The sequence below is a fragment of the Trematomus bernacchii genome, unplaced genomic scaffold (genome assembly GCF_902827165.1).
Source record: "Trematomus bernacchii unplaced genomic scaffold, fTreBer1.1, whole genome shotgun sequence".
Taxonomy (NCBI): domain Eukaryota; kingdom Metazoa; phylum Chordata; class Actinopteri; order Perciformes; family Nototheniidae; genus Trematomus; species Trematomus bernacchii.
In genome coordinates, this window is record NW_022987803.1 from 5,158,360 (window position 1) to 5,168,736 (window position 10,377).

A 10,377-nucleotide genomic window follows, 5' to 3' on the forward strand; every position below is an offset into this window, starting at 1 on the left:
CATGAATATGTGTCCCCGGTGATCCAGGGAACTCACCAAGTGTCAGAAAACACAACCCTCTCTATTTTCCTCCATACCCAAATCTCTAAAAAAGAGGCTGCAACGGATCTGATAAAAACTGATCCAGATTTGAACACTGTCCTGACGTCAGGACGGTGGCGCTACGGCTATTGGGCCAACTCCACCAATCAGGAGGAGACAGCCATGACCATTGCCGTTCGAAAGCGCTGGAGACGCTGTAGTACATATGCCAGGCCAGTAGATGGTGCTGTTCTCACTGAATCTGCCCTTGCAGAGCAGAGCTAAAAAAAAGTGCAAATTGAGCAAAATGAGGCATGGCTAAAATGCATGATCTGTTTGGTATTTTGAAAACAGAAACGTATAAATATACCTTATATAGGTATGGCCCTACAATATATCATTTAAATATACCATGATAGGTCCACTTTAAGGGGAACTGGGGATATGTATCAGCTGCTTGTGTGACAGTCAGACAGTGAATACTTTAGAGCCGTGTGAGCTAACCCGGAGCTAACGAGAGAATAAACTCCCGTGGAAGAGCAGCCAGCACTGCAGCGGTCGGTAAATGCCGCTGAAACACATTAATAAACAATGAACCACGGCACTCTGGAGAAAAGTATAAGGTTGGAGAAGTCGTTATTTAATTTAATCTGGCTTCGTATGATTAAAAGCAACACGATCATCGACCCGACGCAGTCCCCCGTTGTTGTTGTTGTTGTTGTTGTTGTTGTTGTTGTTGTTGTGAGCGCCGTTGGGGAGCAAATCAGCGATGTAAACGGTGACGTCATGACGCAGCAGCGGCAGCACCAGTCGGGCTCTGGGCGGTGTGAACAGAGCGGGAGCAGAAAAGGGAAACCGGAGCTGAACCAGAAAAGCTCTAGCTCGGAGCTAGAATGGGAAAAGCACTGGTGTGAAAGCCGCATTATTGACATGTTGGACAGCTTATATAAAAAGGCTTAAAATGTATTTAGTATTGTATTAACATGTTTTAACACGTCACATCCTCTAAGGGGGTCCGGGGGTATGCCCCCCCGGGAAGATTGTTTTTAACATTTTAAAGTAAAATGCTTCAATCTGGAGCACTTTGAGCATAATTACAAGAGACTGGATCTAGGGGGTACAACTCTAAAACACCCATATGAAGAAGATCGGTTTACATTTTAATAATCAAATAAGTATGTGAACATAACCAATAACCTACCATAGCCAATAACAAATAAATGTAACGTACTTTATTTTTGTTGTTCATTTATATCTTATTTTACGTAGTTAACAGTTATTTATTTATGCATATTTTTTAATCTCTCCAGTTTTAAAGGATATTTTTGGTTTACTGTCCTATAGTATACATTGGAATGATTTCAAACCTGAACTATTTAAACAGTCCTTTACCTCACTGAGCCTCTCAGGGGAAATGGAAAATGTAACCGGGGTGAAAAGGGTGTTATCTTTACTTAATTATGAATGTTGTTACATCAATGCCGAAAATTAGTTTTTTTTGTATTATATTTGTATTATATTTCCATTAATCTTGTGGACGTGCAGATTCCCTGTCCTCCGTCAGGGGGTGCTGCAGCACCCTCAGCACCCCTACTTCCCATGGCCATGGCATCTAACGTTCCGCTGTTCATTAAAAAAACAGCGCTTTAAACAAACCATCATGCTCTTACTTTGAAAACCATGCGGAAATGTCGTCATCAGCAGGCCATCACGTGGCTTCCGAAAATAACCGAGTGACACGAGTAGATTTTAGCCGAGACCGGCGGAAAGGTTGTCTCAAAACTCCGTGTGTGTAAAAAGACGATCCACAAGCAGAGATTTGAGATCCAGAAGCAGAGATTTGAGATCCACAAGCAGAAACGTGAGATCCACAAGCGCATTTTTGGTTGACAAATACAAAATGGATTCACAAATGCCTGATCTAAAGTTGTAAATGTTAAAGAGATATTCAAAGATCTTTTTTTTATTTGTAAAAATATTTTGCGCATTTGCAGATCCGTTTTACATTTGCACATTTATTTGTGAGTTTGCAAATCTTTTAAATGCATTTGTGGATGGTGTTTTACATTTACAAATCACATATTTACACACAAATTATTTTTCTGTTCACACAAATAATTATGAGACATATCTATGCCCATATCTGCCTCTCGTAAGCCCACAGTAACTTGCTGGAGCACGGGCACTAATTTAGCGCGGGCACTTATTTTGTGAGCGCGCTCAAGCCAGTTACGGCCATGGTTACGGCCCCTACACACGGCGGCGTGCGGTGACTCTTCAACGCTTCTGCCCATTCACTTTGAATGGGGTGACGTCACGATTCGCCGAACTGCATTCTGGGAGCAAAGCGTAGCTTTTCTCGCGGTGCTCGCTGCAAAAGGAGAGCAATGTTCTACTTTTGAAGCTGAGGCGGAGGCGGCAGCCAATCAAATCCCGCGTATGCAAATCTGACAGTTCACGCGCTAGCCAATCAAACCGCGTGTATGCTGGGAGAGCCAGACCGCAGTTCATTTCCTCATATGCCAAAAAATTGAGGAGAAAATAATCGGAGCGGTAGGGAATCACCCGGTGCTTTCAGTCCCTGTTCACCTACCGGGATACAAACCGGAGGAGCCAGGCATGGAGGGAGGTGGCAGAGACAGTGGGTGAAACTGGTAGGTTTTCGCCTGTTTGGGGAGTTTATATCCAGTGTACGTCGTTTGAATGGACAGCAGGCATAGACAGTATATTTAGCCACCATGCAATGTTGCATAAAATAGCACCATAGACATTAATTAAAAATCGCTTTTTAGACATTAATGTCTATGGTGAGATTCATACACGGGAGCCTTTTTAAAGCCTTTTTACCCCGCTGCAAACAGAACCCCCCCCCCCATCACAAACTTTACACAGATCCCCCCTTCCCATTATCAACTCATGTCTTGTTTCCGCAAACTCTTGTGTCCTGCAGCAGCTAAACGTTTTGCAAGCCCCCGTTCGTTTAGTACCTAAAATAATAGACATCGCTTTTTCCAGCTGACAAACCCGACTTTCTGGTCACTTCTTCAATTTTCCAGCCCTTGGGGAGACACACGGGAGATTCATGTGATTGGTTGTTGGTCGCGTTGCTCGCGTAAACTCCCCAAGCTCAAGACACGCCCACCGCCAAGCGGCAACGCACGCCGCCGTGTGTAGGCTGCGTTACTGTGGGATAAGGTGAGGCACAGATGAGATCTGCCTCACCTCAGAATGCGTCACCCCACAGAAACTGGCTGGAAAGCGGGCCCTAAGCGCATGCCTGTTACCATCTCACTGTAGGTCACCAATGTAATGTATGTAGATCCCTTTATTACATTTATCCTCGCCATCCATAGTCTCTAAATAACTTATTTCACGTCAGTGGCGTAGCCAGGAATTATTGTGTGGGTGGGCCTGGAGAAATGTAGGTGGGCCAGGGGGAGACTTATTAAGCGTGGGGTCTGAGCTGAAACTTCATTAATGATTTTAATGATTTGTTAATGCACTAATTGAACATAAGCATAAACTAGCAGTGAAAACAAAAACATAGGCACGGCTTTAACGGTACTTTTATCGTTTTTTTTGGAGAAAAAAATAAGGTAAACTAACTAACACAAATTGTGAACAAAACTATCATTGCTTTTTATTTGAATTAAATACATAATATTTCACATCAAAAGAAACAACAGTGTTTTAACAAATCGTATTAAATAATGTGATGACAGAACTGTAAACAGAATAGCTGAAACTTTAACAAAATAAATAACTCTAAATTACCTCTAATCATTAGCCCATGTTTGTATAATTGAGTTAACTCCGTGTGTTGCTGCTAGCATACATAACACCTGACGTGGAAAAGTTACTCGTGGACGGGGCTACAGAGCTACTAGAAAGACAGTCGAACCCGGTGCATTTCTCCGTTTGAATGTGGTGCACTTTTACAAGATGTTTAGACAAATTGCTCGTGTTACCGCCCTTCCATGCTAAACTCTTATTGCACTTTTGGTAACGAGCATTGTCCACATCGAACAGGTAAAGTTTAACCACACCTCGGAGCGTGTTCTCTCCGCCATCCCCTCCGTGTGTGTGTGTTGCTGCATGTAGCAGCTGCGTGTGTGTAAACTGCCCCGCCCCCTCGCACACAGGCGGGGGAGAGAGATCTCTCGTCTGGATTGGAAAGATCGAAAATACTAAAAATAATCATAGACGCATTTTGCTGTCTTTTTGCATATTAGAAACAGAGTTGGCGACACTAAAACTGCAATATAATGTTTGTGTAGCAATAATACATATGAGATATATTTTTTACATGTCTCCAGTACCGACCGATAACGTCGGAGCTTAATGGTACCACGGTCTTTAATAATTCAGCCCTGGGGCTCGGTACCCATCCCTACACATGACTGGCTCGGCGGCCACAGGTTGTTTATCCTTGACAGTCGCACAGTGGGCACACACTGAGAGTTTTCATATTCAGCAAATGTGTACACGCTTCACTGCAGACCTCAAGAAGAAATAAGACTTTCGTTAACTCACGGCAAAACCTACTTTACTTACTAATTTACTCACGGTAAAAAAATGCACTCCCTATTCCATTGTCATGAAGGTGGAATCTAACTATATCCAGAATAAGTTTGATTGGATCCAGGGCTAGAAACATGTTTATTTCTGCTGTAAAGTTGGGCATTTTAACATGGGGGTCTATGGGAATTGCTCCTTTCTGCATCCATCCCCTGTTGGCCACTAGAGGAACTGCAGTTTGTGGCACTTCCTTCTGGGCTTCCCGGCTCTGCGCTATAACGCGCTGATTGGCTGTGGGTGGGCCAGACGTGCATGTGGGTGGGCCCAGGCCCACCCGGGCCCACCCACAGCTACGCCACTGTTTCACGTATATATGATATTTAGGCTCGCTGGTCTCAACCATAGACTGTATATATAAATGGACGTAGGGTCCGTGACGTCACCCATAGGATTCTGCAGAGTTGCCGAGAAGCCCTTAGTAGGCGGAGTCGGCCACTAACGGCTCGACAGTGGCGTCAGAGTCTAACTCCCGCCTGCTACATCCTGATCCAAATAAGGGCAAAGAGGCGGAGCCGTGGCGGAGACGAAGCGGGACAGGGCGGGACCTTCTGCCAACGGCCGTCAAGTTCCAGACCTAGCTCAGGCTAAGAAGCTAAGCTAACATGCTCACAGTATTAGCTAACAACCCAGCTTGCGGTCACTGCTCCTCGTTCCCGGCGTTCTGAAGGTAAGATCCCCTGTAACTTTACAAAACTTGTCCTTTTGATTTAAATGTTCTTGAACCTACACTATACAATTGTTTTTTAAGTGCTTCACCGTTTTTTCAAATATAAATGTCATTTGTAACAACTTTGTAAACTAGCAGAGATATGGCCAGTGTTGCGTGAATTAGCCTATGGAATTAGCCATAAACTGTGGCCTATACAGTATGTAAAGGAATTAGCGTATTGTGAATTAAACAAAGCTTTTCCCTATGATTTAACTGTTCTTGATATTACACTATACAAGTTTAAAAACGCTTCTCCATGATTCAAATATAAACAGTGTAATATGCATGGGCTAACAAATGCAAAATTTGCATATTTATACTTTTTGACCATCAATTGTATATACATTTAATCCAACGTTACTGTTTCAACAGCGCTGTGAGAGTATAAATTAAATATGACTGTAGAAAAAGAAAGGCGCTTTTATATTGATTAAACCATTTTTATTTCTTTCAGCATTAAGAAAAAAAGATGGCAACCTCCTCCACAACCTGTAAGTTGATGGTCCTGGCTTACTTTACATGACTTCAGATGGTTGACATTACACACAAACATACTATATCTATATACATATATATACATATATATATATATATATATATATATATATATATATATATATATATATATATATATATATATATATATATACGTCAGGTGTGATTTCATATGTTATGTTGTATGTTATTGTCAAAGGAACAAAATGAGCAACCCTTTATAGAGTGGCGAAGTCCCTCCCCTTCCGGTTGAGCCCCATGGGACCTTATTTCAGAAAAGTTATGCATTGAAGTCAATGGAGAGAGAAAGATTATCTTTCGATCCCGTTTGAATTGTGCCACGAATTACACATATGATGTTTGTCAATTTAAAAGATAATTTTGCAAGTAAAAAAAAAAAAATGTGTCGTAAAACTGTGAAGTAACACATTTGTTTGTGTGAAACGCTCAAAGAACTACATCTGATCTCTGGTCAACAACACACGTCACCAAGATGGCCGTCACTACTGTCTTGTCAACACAAGAGACTACCCTCACTATCACTACAATGAAACACGTCCTGAAGAATGTCATGCAAAGCTGCCTGCCTGCCTTCCTTTGATTCTCTCTGAACTGCCTGGTCGTTTTAATGTTTAATGTCAACCATTTGTGCAGATAGCATGAAGTAGAGAAGATCGCTAGCGTTAGCGTTAGCATTTCTCCCCCGGGCTTAAATTGTGTATTATAGAATGATCACACCGGTGACAGTACTATTCAAAGGGTTCACAAAATATGACTACTACTCTTACTGTTTAACATTTTGGGTTACTTAACGTTACTTCATGTTAAGGCTAATACAAATGACAAGGCTGTAATGCTAACTAACGTGCTAGCTACTAGCTAGGTAGCTAACTTGATCCACACACTCCTCTTTCATCAGACGGGAAGCGAAAGAACGAGCAAGACCCATTGCTGGTATAATAACAACCTGGTACTAAGCACACAGGCATCTTGTGAAAGTTATCTTATCTTAGCCAGCGCCATATAGATAGATTCTATCTATATGGCGCTGATCGTATATATACGGTATTATACGTGTATCGTAGTGTCTCAATTGTGACATCACTTACGCGACTCTGGGATTTGTAGTCTTTCTAGTTTCGTATTTTTCAAAGTCTTATATTTCAACAGTTTTAAGACAAACTGTGACTTTTTTGACATGGAAATGATTTTTTAAGATTGACAAACATCATATGTGTAATTCATGGCACAATTCAAACGGGATCGAAAGATAAGTTTTCTCTCCCCATTGACTTCAATGCATAATTTTTCCGAAATAAGGTCCCATACCCCGGAAGTAAGTGGGAGGGACTTCGCCACTCTATACTTAATTTGATATTCCTCATTATCTGAAGCATTTGTTACTCTCATTTATTTTCCTCCCATAGTGACTGTATGGATAATCGGAGACAGCTATGTCCGGCGTGGAGCCCAGAGAGCTACAGAGACCATCGGCAGCAACCTTGGCCTCGACCTTCGCGCCTGCTGGTTCGGTTGGGGTGGACTGCGCTGGAGAGGTCTCCTCCCCTTCTTTTCCAACTCCCTGCGAGGAAGAGCAGCCCCGGATGTCCTCCTCATCCACTGTGGCGGCAACGACTTGGGGGATGTGCCCAGTGTTCACTTGTGGCGCATTTCCACTACACGGTCGGCCTCGGCCACACTCTGTACGGCTCGGTACGGCTTGGCCGCGTTGGGCCTTAACAGGGCCGACTCACTTCATGCTGCGCTTCCATTACAGTTTAGGAACTGGGGTAGTTACTATAGTAACGCAGTGTAGGCGGAGCCGTGACGTCATCTTCAATGAGAAATCCAGAAACACAACACAGCCGTTAGCTGTGAGCACTCAGAGCTCACAGCTCCTTATATATGTTCAGAAACTCGACAAAAGTTAAACAAGTACACACCACAGACTGCCTGTGTCATGGTGAATACAGTCGCTACTTTATTTATGTCTGTATAGGCCGTTGTTGTGAGTGTGGACGGTCGGGGCATATACTGCGTTAGCTTAGCCAATCTCCATCTAGAAAAACACGAATTTTAAAAGGTTTTTCGCTTGCCGTCTGTCTGCAGACTTGACAAAGCATTAATTCATGGTTTTTACTAACCGGTATCAGTATGTTGTTACTTCGGCATCATTTTGAAACGTGTATTACAATTAAATCACGGTCAAATATGTCCATCTTGTTGTAGTTCTAGCCCTCTTGCCAGCGCTCCTCTCTCTAGTTTAGCATACTCAGCCCGACTCAGCCCTGTTTGTTGGCCCCGATAGAACCACAATTTTCTAGGGCCAGAAAAGAGGGGAAAAAGTGGCCCCGCGCCGTGCCGCGCCGGAACGAGGCCTAGTGGAAGCACAACCAAAAAAGGGGACGGCACGACACGGCACGCTTAAAGCGAGCTACGCGCTGCAATGGAAATGCGCCATTGGTGAATCAGATGAAGGAGGACCTGCACCAGCTTCACCATCGGCACCCTGGCATGAAGATCATGCTCTCCCAGATCAACCAGAGGTGCCGATGGAGGGCTGGTGCAAATCCTGTCAAAATTGACAAGGCCCGGAAGTTTGTTAACAGTGTTATGGCTACTTTTGTTCATAGCCTAAATGGTGCCATTGTTGACCACTCCAACATTAGACATGACAGTCCTGGGCTTTTTTTGCGAGATAGAGTTCATTTCACCCCTAGGGGAAATGATATTTTTTTAAAGTCACTAGCCAATTGCCTGAAAGACCATCTCCAAAGACTGTGAACTGCTAAAATGTCAGTATCACTGTTTTTGGATTTGGCCTTTAGAGTATGTTTTCTAAGGCCCTTGCTAAGCCCAGACTGTCATGGCTAATGTTGAGTTAGATATTACATCTGTAGCCATAACACTGTTAACATGGCTGCTCTTCCTCTTCCCCACATCCCACCCCCCCCTCTTCCCCCCAATGGACTCTGTAGCTCTCCAGGCCCATGCTGGGCATGGCTGTCTGTCAAACTTTTTTTTTTAATTTGTTATTATGTTTTTTGTTATTTTATTTGTTAAAATAATTCTGTAAATATTTAAAATAAATCACATTCATATTTTCACTTCTTTTGTCTACTGCTTACTGAAAATGTTAGCTATCACATCCAAATCTGACTATCAAATGAAAGGATAAGCTAACCATACAATACAGAAAACATTACACATTAAGGCTCAAATCTTTTCCCAAGCCGTAAGCAGTCTGAAAAGAGTCCCAAGTTTAAAAACACAAAATCTTGACAATGAATACTACCTTGTCATTTATCAGTGACAATGCAAACACCAAGAAGGTCTCCCCTAATCCCATGTATTTTGGCATCAAATATGTCATAAGCATACCATAGAATGTAATTATGAAATGCAATATCCACAATCCCTACAGGGTCGTAACATCACAGAAAATAATACCTTTTAGAGAGTTTCTAAATTGTTCAGTATGCAGATAATTATTTGTTTTACAATAGAAACATTTTTCTCAATAAATGTTCCCACATGTTGTGAGCATCAACTTTAAATCTTTTGTCAACAAATAAAAAACATCTTAATTTCCTTTACGACAACATTTTGTTTATAACAGCACTACATTAACAATAAGCATAGGAAAATTATAAATGTATAATTTAAGATTGTGCTTTTACTCTATATTTAATCCGATCTATTTCACATTGAAAATGTACAACTTAAGTACACTAGAAAATAAATTAAAGATGTGCAACAACTGTATCAGTAATTAAAATGATATAACTTATGTACAGGGTTGGGAGGGCTACTTGCCAAAAACGCAACCAGTAACTTAATGTGAGTATCAAGATATAAAAGTAATGTACTGTAACCTGATAACTTTATTTTTCTTTTGGATTACCTCAATATCAAATGCAATTCAAATAAACACAGGAGAGAAGAAATATTAATATGATTTTTTTACTTAAATGTATAATATACATAAAGCTGACTCAGGCAGTAGGTGTATAGATTCACAATTAAAGTATTAGCCTACAGAACAGTACCGCTTCCAGAGAAGAGAGAACATCTGATCATTTTACAACAAACACTATATGCTCTTTTCAGGTTTTGAATAAGATTGTAATCCTGAGTTTCCCTATTATTAAAAAAAGTCAAACTAATCCGATTACATCTTTTCCTATGTAACTAAGGATTACACTTTCCTTTTTTTCTATACGATCTTGATTCGTGTTGGATGTAATCCATTACTACCTAAGCCAATAAAAGTCATAATTTTTGGAAAATTGTCTCAAGTTATAAATTATGCCTTCAATCTCTTTCACGTGGGGAAGACATCACATTGGCCGAGGCGTTGCAACTTCCCTCAAGCGTCCTACATGAAAGAAAGATCACATGTTAAAAATGTGTGCACAGACTATTCAGTATGACCCGTCTTAGTTTAAAGCCCACTCACCACGACAAGGTGTAGGTCAGGGGGGGATGGGCACATAATGGGGGGGAACACATCTTGTGTGTGTGTGTGTGTGTGTGTGTGTGTGTGTGTGTGTGTGTGTGTGTGTGTGTGTGTG

The 10,377-nt window shown here is 41.7% G+C and overlaps 1 long non-coding RNA gene across 1 annotated transcript; it reads left to right on the forward strand.

Annotated features, from left to right (window-relative positions):
• The first annotated feature begins 5,235 nt into the window (after positions 1 to 5,235).
• Positions 5,236 to 7,460, forward strand: LOC117498475. Its single transcript, XR_004557579.1, has 3 exons — positions 5,236 to 5,266; positions 5,763 to 5,799; positions 7,231 to 7,460. It is a non-coding gene; the product is annotated as an uncharacterized LOC117498475 (long non-coding RNA).
• The last annotated feature ends 2,917 nt before the right edge of the window (positions 7,461 to 10,377 follow it).